The sequence below is a fragment of the Bison bison genome, unplaced genomic scaffold, assembly GCF_000754665.1.
Source record: "Bison bison bison isolate TAMUID 2011002044 unplaced genomic scaffold, Bison_UMD1.0 scf7180017863957, whole genome shotgun sequence".
NCBI lineage: Eukaryota > Metazoa > Chordata > Mammalia > Artiodactyla > Bovidae > Bison > Bison bison.
In genome coordinates, this window is record NW_011494529.1 from 1,050,532 (window position 1) to 1,070,227 (window position 19,696).

Below are 19,696 nucleotides of genomic sequence, written 5' to 3' on the forward strand. Positions count from 1 at the left end.
CTAAGTCGCTTCAGTCGTGTCCGCTTCAGTGCGACCCCATAGACGGCAGCCCACCAGGCTCCCCCGTCCCTGGGATTCTCCAGGCAAGAGCACTGGAGTGGGTTGCCATTTCCTTCTCCTATGCATGAAAGTGAAAAGTGAAAGTGAAGTTGCTCAGTCGTATCCGACTCTTTGCAACCCCATGGACTGCAGCCTACCAAGGCTCCTCCGTCCATGGGATTTTCCAGGCAAGAGTACTGGAGTGGGGTGCCATTGCCTTCTCCTTATCATGGCATACTTATGTTCAAAAATGTATACATAGTGACTTCTTATGGGGTTAAATCCAGCCCCCTGCTTGCATTTTAAAAGTCATCTATAATCTGGTCTTTCTCTTGTGCTTATTCTTGAGTTTACATTTTGGACTAGTCAATCTGGTGTTTTCACTTGACCCCCACAATGCTCTGCTCATTTCCATCTCTGTAACAGTTCTGTTGTTTTTGATATATGCTGCCTTTTCTCTTTTAAATCTTACCCTTTGGTTCAGAGTACTCCAAGCTGCTGTCCTGACATTTGAGATAACCATTTCCTTGCTTTTCTGTATTTTTACTACCTATGAATGCATCCATAAGTAATTTAATTTAGAAAATTTTTGAATTCATTTAAATAGAATCATATTGTATGTTTGTATGCTGTTCTATCTTCTTTTGCTCAAAATTGTAACTGTGAGATTCAGCCATGATGTTACAAGCAGTTGAAGTTCATTCATTTTCATTGTATAAACATAACCACAATTTTCCATTCTACAATAGATGGACATATGGATTGTTTCCAATTTTTCTTTTGGGGGAGCAAATAATTTTTATTTTTTTACAAATACACCAAAGAATCATGCAGTGCTGCTGGCATTGGATGCAATCCCGGGCCACAAGTCTGCACATTCCTTTGCAGTTGGTCCTGTGATGGCAGAACCTTTCATCTCGCCTTTATTGTTTACTGTGACCCCTGCATTATCTTCAAAATAAAGAAACACACCATCTTTTCTCCGGTATGACTTCCGTTGTCGAATTACCACTGTTAGATGTTCCTTCTTTCTGAGCTCTGGTTTGCCTTTTTTGACTGTGGCCATCACCATGTCACCCACACCAGCAGCAGAAAGTCTATTCAATTGAACCTTGATCCCCTTCACAGAGATGATATACAGATTTTTGGCTCCTGTGTTGTCAGCACAGTTGATCACGGCTCCAACCGGAAGACCCAAGGAAATCCGGTATTTCGCACCAGAGGACCACTATGTCCTCGCTTCGATATCTTGAAGGCCGGAAAGGGACAAAAAGGACTGTTTCCAATTTTTGACTATTAGAAACAATGCTGCTATGAGCATTCCTACACATATACTCTGGTACATGTGTTCATGAGTTTTTCTAGGGTATACTCAGGTGTGGAGTTGCTGGGTCTTGATTGCTTGTTGTAGCAATTTTATTTATTGTCAAATTTGTTAGGCAGTGCCAAACTTTTCTAAGATAGATGTACAGATTTACACTCCCACAGTGTTGCTTTACATAGTTACCATCACTTGGTTTTGCTAACTTTCTCATTTTTGCTAGTCTGATGGATGCATGGTGCTATCTTATTATAAAAGTTTTAACGCATATTTATTTGATTACTAATGAGATTGAGCCCTGTTTTTGTATGTTTATTGACCATTTGAATTTACTCTTTTGTAAATTACCTAATTAAATAGTTTGCCATTTTCTTTCTTTGTTTCTTCCCTTTGGATTCTTTTTCTTATTGATTTGTGAGTACCTTACATATATTCTGTAGATTAGTTATTTATTGATTTTATATTTTGCAAATATCTTCATACACTATGGTTTGTTTTTAATCCTTTTTCTGGAATCTTTTGAAAACTAAGCTTAATGCAGTATAGCAGTTTTCTAAAAAAAAATTATAGTACTTTTGGGGTCTTATTTAAGAAATATTTTATTACCCTGAGGTCATTTATATATCATATATTTATCATAAACTTTGTAATTACCGCCTTTATATTTAGGTTTATATTCCACCTGGACTTGATATGTGTATGGAGTGAAATTTTATTTTTTTCAGAATGGATTCTCCTTTCGCTATTGATCTGTCCTGCCATCTCTATAAATATGTTTGTGTCCTTATTTGTGGGTCTTTTTTATGGGTTCTGTTTTGTTCCATTGATCTGGTTATACATCTTTTCATTAATTATAAACAGTTTTCATTATAATAAGCTTTGGAATTTGGTAGGATAACTCTTTCCACCTTAAAAAAAAAGTGTCCTAGCTGATCTTAGCTTTTTGAATTTCTGTGCATATTTTAGAATCTACCAAAAACAAACAAAAGCTCCCAAAAGTTTGGTGACCTAAATGGGAAGGAAATCCAGGGAAGAAGGGTTATATGTGTATATGTGGCTGATTCACTTTGCTATACAACAGAAATTAAGATACATTGTAAAGCAGCTATACTGTATACCATCTACAAAATGGCAACCCACTTTGTATTTTCTTTTTTAAAAATTTTTTACCAAAATTTAATAATAATCCTTGATTCTTTGAAATGGGCACAGGCTTTTCAACTCTGAATGGTCCTCAGGTCCTCCAAAAAACAAAATAAAACACCCCCCCCAAATGAGAAACTGCCCAGTCCTTTTAGAATTTGATTGGGATTGCTTTGAATCTATGCATCAATTTGGGGGAGAAATGATATTCTTATATTATTGAGTTTCCAATTCATGATTGTGGTGTATGTCTCCATTTATTTAGGTCTTTATATCACACGATGAGGGCTTCCCTAGTGACTCAGATGGTAAAGTGTCTGCCTGCAATGCAGGAGACCAGGGTTCTATCCCTGGGTTGGGAAGATCCCCTGGAGAAGGAAATAGCAGCCCACTCCAGTATTCTTGCCTGGAAAATCCCATGGACTGCAGAGCCTGGTAGGCTACCGTCCATGGGGTTGCAAAGAGTCGGACATGACTGAGTGACTTGACTTTCACTTTTCATCACACAATGAAATTTTATAGTTTTCTCTGCAAGGTTTTGCATATCTTTTGTTAGATTTATTTTTAGGTATATATCAGTGATACATCTTGCTGGGCTTCCCAGGTGACTCAGTGGTAAAGAATCCGCCTACCAGTGCAGAAGACAGACATGGGTTCAATCCCTGGGTAGAGAAGATACCCTGGAGAAAGAAATGGCAACCCACTCCAATATTCTTGCCTAGAAAATCCCATGGACAGAGGAGCCTGGGGGGCTATAGTCCATGGGGTCACAAAAGAGTCAGACATGACTTAGTGACTAATAAATAATAATATATCTTGCTAAACTCTTGTTAAATCTAAAAATGTGTATTCCTTTTTATTTTTCTTTTATGAGACAGGGTGCTCAGGGCTGGTGCACTGGGATGATCCTGAGGGATGGGATGGGGAGGGAGGGGACAGGGAACACATGTCCACCCATGGCTGATTCATGTGAATGTAGGGCAGAAACCACCACAATACTGTAAAGTAATTAGCCTCCAATTAAAATTTAAAAAAAAGAAAAAATATAGACCTAGGTACAGTGACGGGTAGCCTTGCCCTCCAGATTTGTTATATCAAATTAATTTTGCACAAAGAATTGGTTTTAAGGGGCAAAATGTACTGACAATTTGTAGTTTTACTTAGTTATAGACATTGGTTGCTATTTTACACTGATAATGTCTGCTCCAGTTTTTTACTTTTAGTCTATATCTTTTGTTTTGCTTCTTATTTATACTTTTTCTTTACAAGTAAAAAAATGAAAGCATATCTTGAAGAAAATAATAAAATAATAATTAATTGATTAAAATAATTATACTCTTTACCCAGGAAAAAAAATTTTTAATCGAAATTTAATAATAATCCTTGATTCTTTAAAATGGGCACAGGCTCTTCAACTCTGGATGGTCCTCAGGCTGTTATACAATAGCATCGTGGGACTGATTCAACCAGAACTGTTATATTATCTCAGGAAAACACAGGGTCAGTCTTTTTCAGGAGGCTTAATATTCCAACTTTGTACTTGATAAACCTCTGTTACAGGACGGACTAAAGCTGAACGGGAAGATTAGGCTGCAGTCAACCTACTTATTGCCCTGTGGCCTTGTTTATTCTATGTACATAGCTGTATCATATGAAAATCAAGGATTTTGTTGTATCTTTTTGAAACTTGTAGCTGGTTTATTTTTTTGTGTTGATCTGCAGATTATTACCTTGCATTACTGTATAGATTTTTAATATCATTTCTATTCAACATTGTGTTAGTACTGAGTGTCATCATTTTGCCGACAAAGATCCATATAGTCAAAGCTATGGTTTTTCCAGTTGTCATGTACAGATGTGAGAGTTGGACCATAAAGAAAGCTGAGCACTGAAGAACTGATGCTTTTGAATTGTGGTGCTAGAGAAGACTCTTGAGAGTCCCCTGTACTTCAAGGAGATCAAACTAGTCAATTGTAAAGGGAATCAGTCCTGAATATTCATTGGAAGGACTGATGCTGAAGCTGAAGCTCCAATACTTTGTCCACCTGATGCTAAGAGCTGACTCATTGGAAAAGACCCTGATGTTGAAGGCAATAGGGAAAGGAGGCAGTAGAGGATAAGATGGTTAGATAACATCACCAACTCAATGGAATGAATCTGAACAAACTCTGGGAGATGGTGAAGAACAGGGGAACCTGATATGCTGCAGTCTATGGGGTTGCAAAGAGTTGGACACAACTTAGCGACTGAACAACAACATCCTCAGTTTGTTTATAATCTCAAAGTGTTTTCACTTGGTATTAAGCCTTATGGTTACTGTAGGTTTTTGTAGATCTTTTGGTTTGTGTTCCCTAGAAAACAGATACTGAGACAAAGATAAAGAGTTAAGACTTTTTCTGGGAGGCATAATCCTAGAGCATTACAAGAGAAAAGGGAAGTGAAGCAGAGATAGATGGGAAACAATGTAAGGTAATACCTTATCTCGTTGGCCACTGCTTCACAAAGAGCTGGGAAGAGATTGTTCGGCATGTGTGCTTGCTAGGCCATACAGGTTATCATTGGACAGCAGAACAGTTCCTCAGATCTGCAGATGGGATTCTGAAAGAAGAGGAAATTTATCTACCTGCTTTTCTCCTGAGTCTTCCTAACTCAGAGTTACTTCCCTTTCCTTTCTGGGTTGCATCTTTTGGACCCCTTTGTCAACCACTCGAGATGTCCCCCTACTTTTTCAGTGGCCTTTTATAGAAGAGACTTCTTGGTTTCAAGTGACAGAACCTCAAATCAATTTGCACATACAAAAAGTTGCTGACTAATGTAACTGAGTACATTTGGTCCAGTGGTTAATTCAGTCCAGTGATGTTAATATAAGCTTCTTATCTTCTTGTCTTGGCTAGATTTTCCACAGAGTTGTAATAAAAGGGTTACAGTGGGAATTGACAGTCCCAGGCTAGAATCCTGCAAGTTTAGTTGTGGCAGAAAAGGTTTAGGAACTCAGTTATTGGTCTGGCTTGGATCACATTACTATAATCCTTCCTTGAACCAATTATTAATTTAGGGATGCAGGGGACTCTGACCAGTCCCTGGGTAGTATGTCCTCTGTGGCTTGGGGGAGAGATATGATGGTGTCAGCAACACTCAACCTCAAAGAATGAGTTCCTTATCAAAAAGGAGTTTATAACCAAAAGAAGGAGGATCAGAGAGCTGGTCCCCAAAACAACTGATATTCTTTGAAATTAGTCATTTGAAGTTGGCAATGGCACCCCACTCCAGTACTCTGTGAGCCTGGAAAATCCCATGGATGGAGGAGCCTGGTGGGCTGCAGTCCATGTGGTTGCTAAGAGTCGGACACGACTGAGCGACTTCACTTTCACTTTTCACTTTCATGCATTGGAGAAGGAAATGGCAACCCACTCCAGTGCTCTTGCCTGGAGAATCCCAGGGACGAGGGAGCCTAGTGGGCTGCTGTCTATGGGGTTGCACAGAGTCGGACACGACTGAAGCGACTTAGCAGCAGCAGCAGCAGCAGCATCACTATAATCATTTAAATATATAGCTGTATAGTCAGCTCGACTACCTGCTAAAATTTAAATGTAGCTGGTGAAGTACAAAAAGAAAACCAGGGTAACCTGATGCCAGCTGTGGATCCCGTCTCTTAACTTTAAGTTTAGCTCTCACCTTAATGCCAACTCTGGGCTTTCCTGGTGGCTCAGCTGGTAGAGAATCTGCCTGCAATGCTGAAGACCTGGGTTTGATCCCTGGGTTGGGAAGATCCTCTGGAGAAGGGAACAGCTACCCACTTCAGTATTCTGGCCTTGAGAATTCCATGGATTAGTCCATGGGGTCGCAAAGAGTCAGACACGACTGAGTGACTTTCACTTAATGGCAGCTTGCACCTCCCAAGGAGGTCTGCTTGGTTCTTGTTTTCTGGCTTTCCCATGCTTCTTTCTGTACCTGCACTCCTGCCTCATCCTTAGGTGTTCCATATTTGTCCTGTGACACCAGAAAACTGCACTCCTCTGCGCATATCAGCCTATTATTGATTTTCAGAAACTTTGCTAAAGATACAGAGATGGTGGTAAGGGGCCTCAGGGTCCAAAGCTTTCTTAGTGACTTCATCCCAACTCTTCTCTTTTTCCCATCATCAACATTCTTTTTCTCACTGTAAGCAGTTTCTTCCTCTTATCTACACAGAGTAGTTCCAATCATATCCAAACTCTTAAAAACATTTTTTTTACATTTATTTTAATTTTTATAGTTATTATTTTTATATTTTATTAATTTATTTTTGGCTGCACTGGGTCTTCGTTGCTGCACGTGGGCTTTCTCTAGTTGCAGTGAGTGGGGCCCACTCTATAGTTGTGGTTCATGGGCTTCTCACTGCGGTAGCTTCTCTTGTGGTGGTGGAGTACAGATTCTGGAGCGCAGGCACAGTGGTCCTGGCGCACAGGCTTAGCTGTTCCATGGCATGTGGGATCCTCCTGGATCAAATCTGTGTCCCCTGCATTGGCAGGCAGATTCTTAACCACCGAACCACCAGGGAAGTCCTCTTTTTTTTTTTCTTTAAACAAAACAGGACAACTTTATTGAGCTATGCTTTACATACCATATACTTAGTTCATTTTAAGTGTATCATTCAGTGATTTTTAGTAAATTTACAAAGTTGTGCAACCATCACTCAGGATCCTGTTTTAGACCTTTTTCATGCCCACCTAGGATCCCTCGTGCCAGTTTACAGTCACTCCCTAGTCCCACCCCAAGCTGCGGCAACCGCTAATATACTTCTAAGTCTGTCACTTTCTCTCTAAATTTGCCTTTTCTGAAAGTATCACATAAGTGGAATCATGTAATACATGGTCTTTTGTGTCTGGCTTCTTTCACTTAGTATAGCTTTTCAAAGCTTGTCATGTACTGGTACTGACATTGTGGTTTTGATTTGCATTTCCTTAATGATTAGTGATATTTTTCCTGTGCTTATTAACCATTTACATATCTTATTGGTGAAATATCTATTAAAATCTTTTGCTCAATTTTGAAGGGATTATTTATCTTGTTTTTGAGTTGTAAGAGTTCTTTATACATTTTAGATACAGGCCCTTTATTAGATACATGATTTGCAAATATTTTCTCCTGTCTGGTTTGTTTTTTCATTTTCTTAGTGGTGAATTTTGAAGCACAAAGACTTTAAATTTTGATGAAGTTTAATTCAGTAATTTTCTTTTTGTGGATTATGTTGTTGGTGTTGTTATCTAAGACTGCATAATTCATGCTTAGGGTTTCCTTCTCTGTTTTCTTCTAGAAGTTTTAGCTTTTACTTTTGGTTTATGATCCATTTTGCATTAATTTTTGTGCATAGTGTGAGATGAGGGTCTAAATTCGTCTTTTGCATGTGAATGTCCAGTTGTTGCAGTAGTCTTTGTTGGAAAGACCATCTTCTCAAGGTATGAATTGACTTTATACTTTGTCAGAAATCATGGATCTGTATATCTGTCCTTGCAGTATCAAACTGTTCTGATTACTGTTATTTTACAGTAAAATTTGATAGCCGGAAGTGTAAGTCTTTCAACTTTTTTTTTCTTTTTTAAAATTGTTTTCTACATTTCTGCAAGCATTTTAGAATCAGTATCAACATGAATTTTGGCAATTCTGCAACTATTCTTTTAGGATTTTGATAAGGATTATATCGAATCTGTAGATTATCTTGGAGAGAGTTGGCATCAGCAATATTAAGTCTTCAGATCCATGAAAACAGGCTGTGTCTTCATTTATTTAGAGCTTTATTGATTTCTCTTAGTAAAATTTTTCAGTGTGTAAGTCTTACACTTTTGTTAAATCTATTTTTAAGTATTTTATTGTTTTTGATGTTACCATGAATGGAATTAAAGAATTATTTTTGGTGAGTTTGTTGCTAGTATGTAGAAATGCAGTTGAATTTTGAATGGTAAATTTGTATCTTCTGACCTTGCTGGACTCATTTATTTATTTATTTTAAATTTTATTTTATTTTTAAACTTTACATAATTGTATTAGTTTTCCCATATATCAAAATGAATCCTCCACAGGTATACATGTATTCCCCATCCTGAACCCTCCCTCCTCCCTCCCCATACCATCCCTCTGGGTCGTCCCAGTGCACTAGCCCCAAGCATCCAGTTGGACTCATTTATTAATTCTTGAAATGTTTGGTGGATTCCTTAAACTTTTCTGCTTATAGGATGTATTGTCTGTGAGTAAAGAGTTTATTTCTTCCTTTCCAATCTTAATGCCTTTAATTTCTTCCCTTTCCTTCCCTCCTTCTCTCTCTCCCTCTTTCCCTTCCCTTCTCCCTTTCTTCCTTCTTTCCTTCCTTCCTCCTTTTCTCCTTTCCTGAATTACACTGCCTGGATCCTTCGGTATAGTGTTGAATAGAAATGGTGAGAATGCACATCCTTGCTTTCATTCCAGTCTTAGGAGGAAAGCTGTCACTATTAAGTTTAACTATTTAAGTTAACTATAAAAGTTTAAGTTAAACATTTAACTATTACCTACCTACAGATAATGTTATGTAACAGATAATGTTATAGATAATGTTCATGACCCAGATAACCATGATGGTGTGGTCACTCTCCTAGAGTCAGACATCCTGGAGTGTGAAGTCAAGTGGGCCTTAGGAAGCATCACTACAAACAAAGCTACTAGAGGTGATAGAATTCTATTTAAGCTCTTTCAAATCCTGAAAGATGACTCTGTGAAAGTGTTGCTGTCAATATGTCAGCAAATTTGGAAAACTCAGCAGTGGCCACAGGACAGGAAAAGGTCAGTTTTCATTCCAATCCCAAAGAAAGGCAATGACAAAGAATGCTCAAACTACTGCAGAATTGCACCCCTCCCACATGCTAGCAAAGTAATGCTCAAAATTCTCCAAGCCAGGCTTCAGCAGTACGTGAACTGTGAACTTCCAGATGTCCAAGCTGGATTTAGAAAAGGCAGAGGAACCAGAGATCAAATTGCCAGCATTCGTTGGATCATGGAAAAAGCAATAGAGTTTTAGAAAAACATCTACTTTTGCTTTATTGACTCCAGCAAAGCCTTTGACTGTGTGGATCACAACAAACTGTGGAGAATTCTGAAAGAGATGGGAATACCAGACCACCTGACCTCATCCTGAGAAATCTGTTTGCAGGTGAAGAAGCAACAGTTAGAACTGGGCATGGAACAACAGACTGGTTCCAAATAGGAAAAGGAGTATGTCAAGGCTGTATATTGTCACCCTGCTTATTTTACTTACATGCAGAATACATCATGTGAAATGCCATGCTGGATGAAGCACAAGCTGGAATCAGGATTCACGGGAGAAATATCAATAACTTCAGATATGCAGAGGAACACCACCCTTATGGCAGAAAGTGAAGAAGAACTAAAGAGCCTTTTGATGAAAGTGAAAGAGGAGAGTGAAAAAATTGGCTTAAAACAACATTCAGAAAGCTAAAATCATGGTATCTGGTCCCATCACTGCATGGCAAATAGATGGAGAAACAGTGGAAACAGTGAGAGACTTTGTTTTCTTGGCCTCTAAAGTCACTGCACATGGTGACTGCAGCCATGAAATTAAAAGATGCTTGCTCCTTAGAAGAAAAGCTATGACCAACCTAGCCAGCATATTAAAAAGCAGAGGCATTACTTTGCCAACAAAGGTCCATCTAGTCAAAGCTGTGGTTTTTCCAGTATTCATGTATGGATGTGAGATTTGGACTATAAAGAAAGCTGAGCACCGAAGAACTGATGCTTTTGAGCTGTGGTGTTGGAGAAGACTCTTGAGAGTCCCTTGCACAGCAAGGAGATCCAACCAGTCAATCCTAAAGGAAATCAACACTGACTGTTCATTGGAAGGACTGATGCTGAAGCTCCAGTACTTTGGCCACTTGATGTGAAGAACTGACTCATTATAAAAGAGCCTGATGCTGGGAAAGATTGAAGACAGGAGGAGAAGGGGACGACAGAGGATGAGATGGTTGGATGGCAACACCGACTCGATGGACATGAGCTTGAGTAAACTCCAGGAGTTGGTGATGGACAGGGAGGCCTGGCGTGTTGTATTCCATGGGGTTGTAAAGAGTTGGACACGACTAAACGACTGAACTGAACTGAACTGAGGCAGGTAGTGTAGGAAACTGAAGCAGGGGACAAAGATTTGAGAAGTCTTTAAGATGAACAGAGTTTAGCAACTAATTGTATACAGTTTACACCAGAATATAATTTGTATGTTATCTTATCTTGGTATACAGTGTTAGAATTTATGGGTAAGGAGATTCTGGCTTTATTTTCCTGACCTAGTGGAATTAAGGTATATTTATCTCCTTTTGGGAGGATTGACTTTTTACAGTACGGATTTTCCCCCTTCAGTTTTCTTTTTAGTTGCCAATTTAAGTTCAGTGATAATTTTTACAAATACTAAGACTTTAAATTTTTTTCTATGTTTAATATGTTCCATGAAGTAGGGAGCATTGTTACCACCATGTTTTAGGTGAGGAAATTGAGATAATAGTGAAATGCTGTAGATCAGAATGATGGAGACCTCCAAGTCTTTTTAATACAGTGCTTTCTGAATCTTTAACTTAAATATTATCCCCAGATAGTGTCAGATGGGATACATGAGTCATCTGACATCCTTTTTTTTTTTTTTTTTCATTCTGCCCCTAAAGGAACTCTGACTTAAATGTGAAGTGTATTATAGAGAAGGATTATTTCTGTTCTTTGGTTTCACAAATCAACCTGTATGTGTTTTTGTTTTCTTGGACTTTTAGTCGTTACTGGTCCTCTCTGGACCTAGATTCATAAAGAATTTAATGCAGGATAACTTAGGAATGACAGCGCCTCAGGTGGGAGTTTTATTTAACCATTCATGAAAGATAGGAAACAGATCGTACCAGTGGTAGTAATTATTATAGTGTTCCTATTAATATGTTAATGTGTATCAGACATTTTCGCTGGGTATCTTTAACTGACCTCATAGGCTAGATTTTGGAGAATAGAGAAATCATTAATATGAAATATTTGTTATCATTCAGTCTCTAAGTTGTGTCTGACTCTTTTGTGACCCCAAGGATTGTAGCCTGCCAGGCTCCTCTGTCCATGGGACTGTCCCAGGCAAGAACACTGGAGTGGGCTGCCATTTTCTTCTCCAAGGGATCTTCTTGACCCCGGCATAGAACTTATGTCTCCTGCATTGGCAGGTGGATTCTTTACCACTGAGCCACCAGAGAAGCCCAGTATGAACTATAATTAGAATTATTTACCTTTGGAAACTCTTCCATGGAAAGAGGCCTTCAGAGTTTTATGGATCTGAATTCGAACCCAGCATCTACCTTATAAGCTTGGGAAGGTTGCTCTATTTTTGAAATTTATCTAAAAATGTCTATTTTTTCTTGCTGTAGATTAGTATATAGTACTGCAGGAAATTTGGAAATACAAAAGGCCCAAAAGAGAAAGTAAAAATCGCCCGTAATTCTTGATTTAGACCAAAATCTCTCAATGAAGCTTACATTCTAATGATGAACTTTGCAGACCAGAAATAGCTTAAATGTCTACCAGTAGAGAGTGGTTAAATATGTTGCAGCTTATCCATTTCATGGAGTCAATGTTAGATAAGAGGAGAACAGTGGTTAAGAGTAAGTGCTCTAAGTTCAGATCTTAGGGCTACTCCTTATTGATTAATATGACCTGAACTTCTTGAAATTTCAGTGTCCTCTTATAGTGCCCACTTCATAGAGTTTTTCTGAAGGTTAAATGAGGTATAAGAAATTTAACACTGTAAACAACATCTGGCACATTGTAAGTGCTTGGTAAACATTGATAGAATATTATTATTAATTTTATGTGCTGATATGGAAAGATTCTCAAGATATATTAAGTGTATAATGTAAGATACCAAGAAAAGGTTATGTATGATGTTATATGTATTAAAAAGTAAGAATTTCTTATATACACACATCTTTTTCTTGAAGGATCCCTAAGAAAACATTAAGTGGGGAATGGGATTGGGGATTGGAAAGGGTAGAGAAATAGACCTTTTGTCTTTACTTCTTTGTAAAGTTTGAGATTTATTTAATTAATTATTTTTGGCCGCACCACATGGCATGTGGGATCTTCCTGGACCAGGGAAGATCAAACCCATGCTCCTTGTATTGGGAGCACGAAGTCTTAACCACTAGACCACCAGGGGAAGTGCAAGCTTGAGTTTTTAATACCATGTATGTGTGTGCATGCTGTGTCACTCCAGTTGTGTCCAGACTCTCCGACCCCCATGCACTGTCAGGCTTCTCCTCCAGGGGATCTTCCCCAGCCAGGGATCCAACCTGCATCTCTTACATCTCATCTCTTAAGTCTCTTGCCGTGGCAGGTGGGTTCTTTACCACTAGTGCCACCTGGGATGCCCCAGTACCATGTGAATTTTCCTTTTTTAAAAAAAGATATCTTCTTTTATCAATTTGTTTTGCCTTTTCTCCATAGTGGGAAATCTTATTTTCCCTACTTCTCATAGTAACTGTATTTATGTAATGGTAAAGAGTTTTAAGTGTAGTTCTGGAACCAGCCCTTTGCAGATTTGCTAAAGACATATTAGAGACTACTTTGAGATAAGTAAACATGTTGTCTTATTAACACATTGTTAAAAAGAAGAGATTCACATAGAATAGGAGAGCATTATGATTCAGTAGTAGTTTTTAAACTTACCACTTAACGAGTGGAATCATAATGATGTTACTAGGCTCTTAAAGAAAAAGTTACATACATTTAGAACACCTCTGTTGATTCAGACTTTTTTCCTCCCCAGCAAGCACTTACCTGATTATTTGGCAGTAATAGATAAAAAGATATACTTCTTGTCTCCTTTAAATCAATTAGAAACCAACAATACTTATGGGTTAGTTTACTTCGATAAGCATTTGGAAAGTTCATATACTGGGTAGTCTCTAAGTTCATCCTTTTTTCTTACCTCCTTTCTTTCTCTCCACTCTTATACTTGTCTCTCCATTCTACTTTCTCCCCCTGCCATTGTCTCATTATCTTAGACACTGAAGATGTAAAGATTAATAAGATGTAATTCCTGCTCTCAAGTTCATATCAGTTGTTCCATTCTAGCATTCTTATTGAACTACTGGGAAGAGGAATTATGAATTTTTCGCTCCGTTCAATCGCTCAGTCGTGTCTGTCTCTTTGTGACCCCCTGGACTGCAGCACACCAGGCTTCCCTGTCCATCACCACCTCCCAGAGCTTGCTCAAACTCGCGTCCATCAAGCCGGTGATGCCATCCAGCCATTTCATCCTCTGTCGTCCCCTTCTCCTCCTGTCTTCAATCTTTCCCAGCATCAGGGTCTTTTCAAATGAGTCGGTTCTTCACATCAAGTGGTGAAAGTATTGGAGCTTCAGTTTCAGCATCAGTCCTTCCAATGAATATTCAGGACTGATTTCCTTTAGGATGGACTGGTTTGATTTTCTTGCTGTCCAAGGGACTCTCAAAAGTCTTCTCCAACACCACAGTTCAAAAGCTTTGTTGCTTAGCTTTCTTTATGGTTCAACTCTCATATTCATACATGACTACTGGAAAAACCATAGCCTTGACTAGATAGACATTTGTTGGCAAAGTGATGTCTCTGCTTTTTAAATGCTGTCTAGGTTGGTCATAGCTATTCTTCCAAGGAGCAAGTGTCTTTTAATTTCATGGCTGCAGTCACCATCTGCAGTGATTTTGGAGCCCAAGAAAATAAAGTCTTTCACTGTTTCCATTGTTTCCCTATCTATTTGCCATGAAGTGCTAGAACTGGATGCCATGATCTTAGTTTTTTGAATGTTGAGTTTTAAGCCAGATTTTTAACCCTCCTCTTTCACTTTCATCAAGAGGCTCTTTAGTTCCTCTTCACTTTCTGCCATAAGGGTGGTGTCATCTGCATATCTGAGGTTATTGATATTTTTCCTGACAGTCTTGATTCCTTCTTGTGCTTCATCCAGCCCGGCATTTTGCATGATGTATTCTGCATGTAAGTTAAATAAGTAGGATGACAAAATACAGCCTTGACATAATCCTTTCCCAATTTGGAACCAGTGCATTGTTCCATGTCCAGTTCTAACTGTTGTTTCTTGACCTGGGTATAGACTTCTCAGGAGGCAGGTAAGGTGGTCTGGTATTCCCATCTCTTGAAGAATTTTTCACAGTTTGTTGTGATCTACACAGTCAAAGGCTTTGGTGTAGTCAATAAAGCAGAAGTAGGTTTGTTTGGAACTCTCTTGTTTTTTTTGATGATCTAGCGGATGTTGGCAATTTGATCTCTGGTTCCTCTGCTTTTCTAAATACGGCTTAGACATCTGGAAGTTCACAGTTCACGTATTGCTGAAGCCTGGCTTGAAGAATTTTGAGCATTACTTTGCTCTCGTGTGAGATGAGTGCAATTCTGCAGTAGTTTGAACATTCTTTGGCATTGCCTTTCTTTGGGATCGGAATGAAAAGTGACGTTTTCCAGTTCTGTGGCCACTGTTGAATTTTCTGAATTTCTCTATAGTCTCATATTTTTCACTTCAGCTTTTTAAACTTTATTAAGCAACCAGAGTGTTCTAGGCACTCTCCTAGAGGGTGCTAAGCTAGGTAAAACTAATTGCTTAGTTCCTTGTAAGGAGACAGGTAAGTAGATTTCAGAACAGTTTGATACATACTATTTATCTGCTCAGTTATCACAATGAGGTAGCTTTTGATAGGAAAGTGCCGCCAGACAGTTAAAAACAGTACACATTTTCTTTAATGGCAGAAATTAACCTCTTTTGAGACATTTATACAGAAAAAGAGACATACTCCTGTCAGAATTAAAGTTTCCTTGGCTTCAGTCATTCTTCAAGGAGGTTGCAAAGGTACCTCTGAAAAGTGAGTGTCCCAGGTCTGAGAAGCCAAATCTTTCGTATTTCACCAGACTATTTTTTCCCCTGCCATACTTTTACGTTTGTGGGTTGCATTACTACCATTTTAGAAAAACCTACATTGCAATTTATGTGCTTCTTTCAAAGATAATGTTTACAAACACTGGGTTTTCCCATTGCTGAAATCAAACTCTGTCTGCAAGGCCAGGTTCTCATTCCACCATGGAAAACAGTCTGACTAGTCCGCCACCTATCTGAACGAGCCTCCTGGAAACTCCGTTACTTTGAATGAATGAGGATAAACACAGTGCTTTGAAAGCACAGAGGATGAGTGTCTGACCTGAGTAAAAGAGGCAGATTAACCAGTCAGGAATGTACAGAGGATGTGATACACTTCTTGAAGAGTATTTGCCATACCTGTATTCCATATTTAGTTTTCTAGTTTTCTCTGTTAAGGCAGAGCAGTAATAACTGAAGAGTTTTAAGCCCTTAAGGTAAATTATAGACCTCATTTGCCTTTCTAAAATATAAGGACATTTTCTTCCATTATTATAATACTGTTCCCACATTAAAAAGACACTAATTCTTAATTATGTAATACCTTGTCCATGTTCAAATTTCTCATTATCCTTAGAAATATCTTGTTCAAACCAGGATCCAGTTAAGAACTATTCATTGTATTTGGTTATATTTAAGTCTTTCTTTCTCTTTTTGAATAGACTTTAATTTTTAGCCTTATGTCTTTTTTGTGCTAAAGCTTAGCCCACTGTGTTTATTTATTCATCACATTGACTTGTTAAAGAGACACGACTTTTCTTTTGTTTTTTGTCTGATTGCCTTTTTTGGTATTGTTAATACTGTTCTCTGTATTTTTTGTGATCTAGATATTAGATATACAGGTTTGTTTTTGCTTGTTTTTAAACTTTTAATTTTATATTGGTGTATTTCTTTGGAAGGAATGATGCTAAAGCTGAAACTCCAGTACTTTGGCCACCTCATGCAAAGAGTTGACTCATTGGAAAAGACTCTGATGCTGGGAGGGATTGGGGGCAGGAGGAAAAAGGGATGACAGAGGATGATATGGCTGGATGGCATCACTGACTCGATGGACGTGAGTCTGAGTGAACTCCGGCAGATGGTGATGGACAGGGAGGCCTGGCGTGGTGCGATTCATGGGGTCGCAAAGAGTCGGACAGGACTGAGCGACTGAACTGAACTGAACTGAACTGATAGTTGACTAACAGTGTTATGTTAGTCATTTTAAATATAGCAGTGTATATGTCAATTCCAAACTCCCTAACTATCCCTTCCTACCCCATCCTCCCCTGATAACCATACACACACACACACACACACACACACACACACACAAATGAACTTATTACAAAGCAGAAATAGACTCACAGATTTAAAAAGTAAACTTATGGTTATATTGGACAAATTTGGCACAAATACTTGGAAAGTGATATAGTGTTGCATTTGTTTATTTATTTTTGCCTCTTTTTGTCTTTAATAGGAACTATACACAATGGTCCAACTATGATTCAGCCTGTTGGTTATCAGTCTTGGACTTGTATAGTCACAGCATTGGAGTATCATCTGTTCTTACCTTTTTTCTTTTGGGGCTTTTTAGCTAGCCCTTTTGCCTTGTCTTTGATATGTTCCCTTACCTGGTATATTCCATGGTATATTCCCTTACACTTCTTCCCTGAGTTCTGTCTTCAATGTAAACAGTACCAGTTCCAAGAGATATTATTCTTATTTGACCTGTTAAATTGCAGACTTTTTTTTTTTTTTGTAAACTTTATAGGAGTAGCTCAACTAACTTCTTTTGTTTTAGTCTAAACTCTCCTTTGGTTTCCCAGGTGGCTCAGTGGTAAAGAATCCGCCTGCCATCTTCACCTGGGCATTTCCTCTGGACCCATGAAGAATGAGTAGAGATGAGAGAGGCCCAGATTAGGCTTGAGACATTTGGAAATCATGGTTGATGGGGCATCTGAAAGTGGGATGAGGTTAGATGAAATGCTACATGCAACATAATTTTCCCTCAGAATGTGAACACTTTGTCATTTCTAATGTCTCATGATGAATGGTCTTAGTGAGTGCATTTTTTTTTTTTTTTGTAGAAACTGTAATGTGTGTTGACATAGTAAGGGAGTTTGTGGAGCTGGTGAGAGTTGGTAAGGAGATAAATAGGTCAAATATTGGATCATGTTCTTCAGGGAGGGGAAGAAAATATTCTGCTATTATAATTTAAGAGCGTAAGTAACTGTGGGATTTTTGACCTCTTTCCACTTTGCTGTTGATGTTAATAGCTTATTAGAAGTAAAAAGACTTCTTTGTATTGCTTTACTATATGAGCTACGTTAGAAATAGGAAAAATTATCACAAAAGTAATCTATGATAAAGGCTTTTAACTGATACCAGGAACTATATTTATTACATTACTTGTCACGCATACTTTGGACCATGGTGTAGTTAAGAGAGGCTTTTCTGTTTGGGAAAATTTCCTCAATTACCGTTGAGGGAATCTTTTCATGTAGAGGGTCTTAATATAAATACATCCTTTGCTGGGTTGCAGATATTTTTATTACCATTATAGCTCAGTTTGGAAATGGTTCTTATTTTAAAAATTTTTGCTGGTTTTCTCTTTGGGGGAAATCATGTCTTGTACAAATAAGACAAATGTTTGTAATGTGGAGATTAATGTCTCTGTGGAGATTGCATGTCTCTGTTATTAAGCAAAAGATTGTCTCTTTTGGAAGTAATGTTTTAAGTTTTGTTTCATTTTTTACCATTTTTGTGAAATCAGAGTATGTCTTTCAGTTAATTGATGGTATAATGGTTAATTAACGACGCTTTTCTTTCTTAGCTGTACCTGAAGTAACAGCAAGCCTTAACAATTAGTGAGATCTTGACCTTGATGAAATACAGCAGTTTACAATTCAGATTACTCATGGTTTAGCCACAGAAACACTGAAAAACAGAAACACTGAAGTTGTGTTGAGGTTGGTAGACTGAGTTAAGTAGCACTGAGGAAGGTAGAGATATAATATTTGTTCTCTGCCTCTCTCTCTCTCTTTAAAGGCATTTTCATATTTTCGTTTCAGTCTTGACAACCCATCAGGAGATTTTAAGGCCTTTAAACTAAACCTGATGAACATTCACAGTGGATAGGTGTCATTAAAAGACCTAAGGGGAGCCATAAACTGAAGTAAATGTTCCTGTCCTCTCACATCCAGTGCTTTACAGACTTTGCCCTTTGCCCTCTCCTCGATCAGTATTCTCCTTCAAAGGTTACCTTTTCTCTTTAGCTTTCATCTCTAACCTCTAATTGTTTCTTCATGCTCTTTTCTTCCTCCCTTGTCTGTTGTCAGTCTTTTTTATTCATTTGCTTTTTTAAAAAAAACAAAAACTAAGACTTTTTGGGGAGAAGTTTTAGATTTAAAGAAGAGTGGAAAGTGAAGAGGTCACCCGTGTTTATACCCCAACCAAGTATCCCCTGTTATTAACATCTTGGATTAATGTGAAACCTTTGTTATAATAGACAAGCCAATACTAATACATTATTATTAGTTAAAGTCCAAAAATTACATTGGGTTTACTCTTTGTGTTGTTCATTCTTTAGGTTTTGACAAATGTACAGTATATGTGTCTATTATAATAGTGTCATAGAGAATAGTTTCATTGCCCTAAAAACCTCCTGGGCATTACTTATTCCTCTCTCCCTTTTCCTTCCTCCTACAGCCCCTGGCAACCGCTGTTTTTGGTTTTTTTCTCTTCTCCATACTTTTGTTTTTTCCAGAATGTCATGTAGGTGGAATCATACAGTACCTTGTCTCTTTCGCTTAGCAATATTCTCTTAAGGTTCTTCCATGTCTCATCTCTTTGGCTTGCTAGCACATTTTTTTTTTTTTTTTAGTTGCTGAGTAGTATTCCATTGTGTGAATGTACTACAGTTTGTTTACCCTTTTACCTATTGAATAAGCTTCCAACTTTTGGCAATTAAAAATAACAAATTAACTTTTTATGAAACACAAATATGATCTAAAGTACTTCAAGTAAAGAAAAAGTTGAGCTAATTCGGTACCTTGAGCCTTAAAAAATAACTCTTTTACCTTTGTATCAAAAATTTCTAATTGAGTAGTCAGCTCCTAACAGTGCTCAAGAGGTATGTGTAGAGTGGTTGAATATGAAAAAGGTAAGGAAGTATGGAAGAGAAGAGGCTAAAGACTATATCATATAATATTCAGATAATTTTTGGAAAATGAGATTGTCTAGAAATTCAGCTGGAAATTTGAATGGGCACTAAG

At 38.0% G+C, this 19,696-nt stretch overlaps 1 pseudogene; it reads right to left on the reverse strand.

Annotated features, from left to right (window-relative positions):
- Nucleotides 1-759: 759 nt before the first annotated feature.
- Nucleotides 760-5,032, reverse strand: LOC104984258 (annotated as a pseudogene).
- Nucleotides 5,033-19,696: the final 14,664 nt, after the last annotated feature.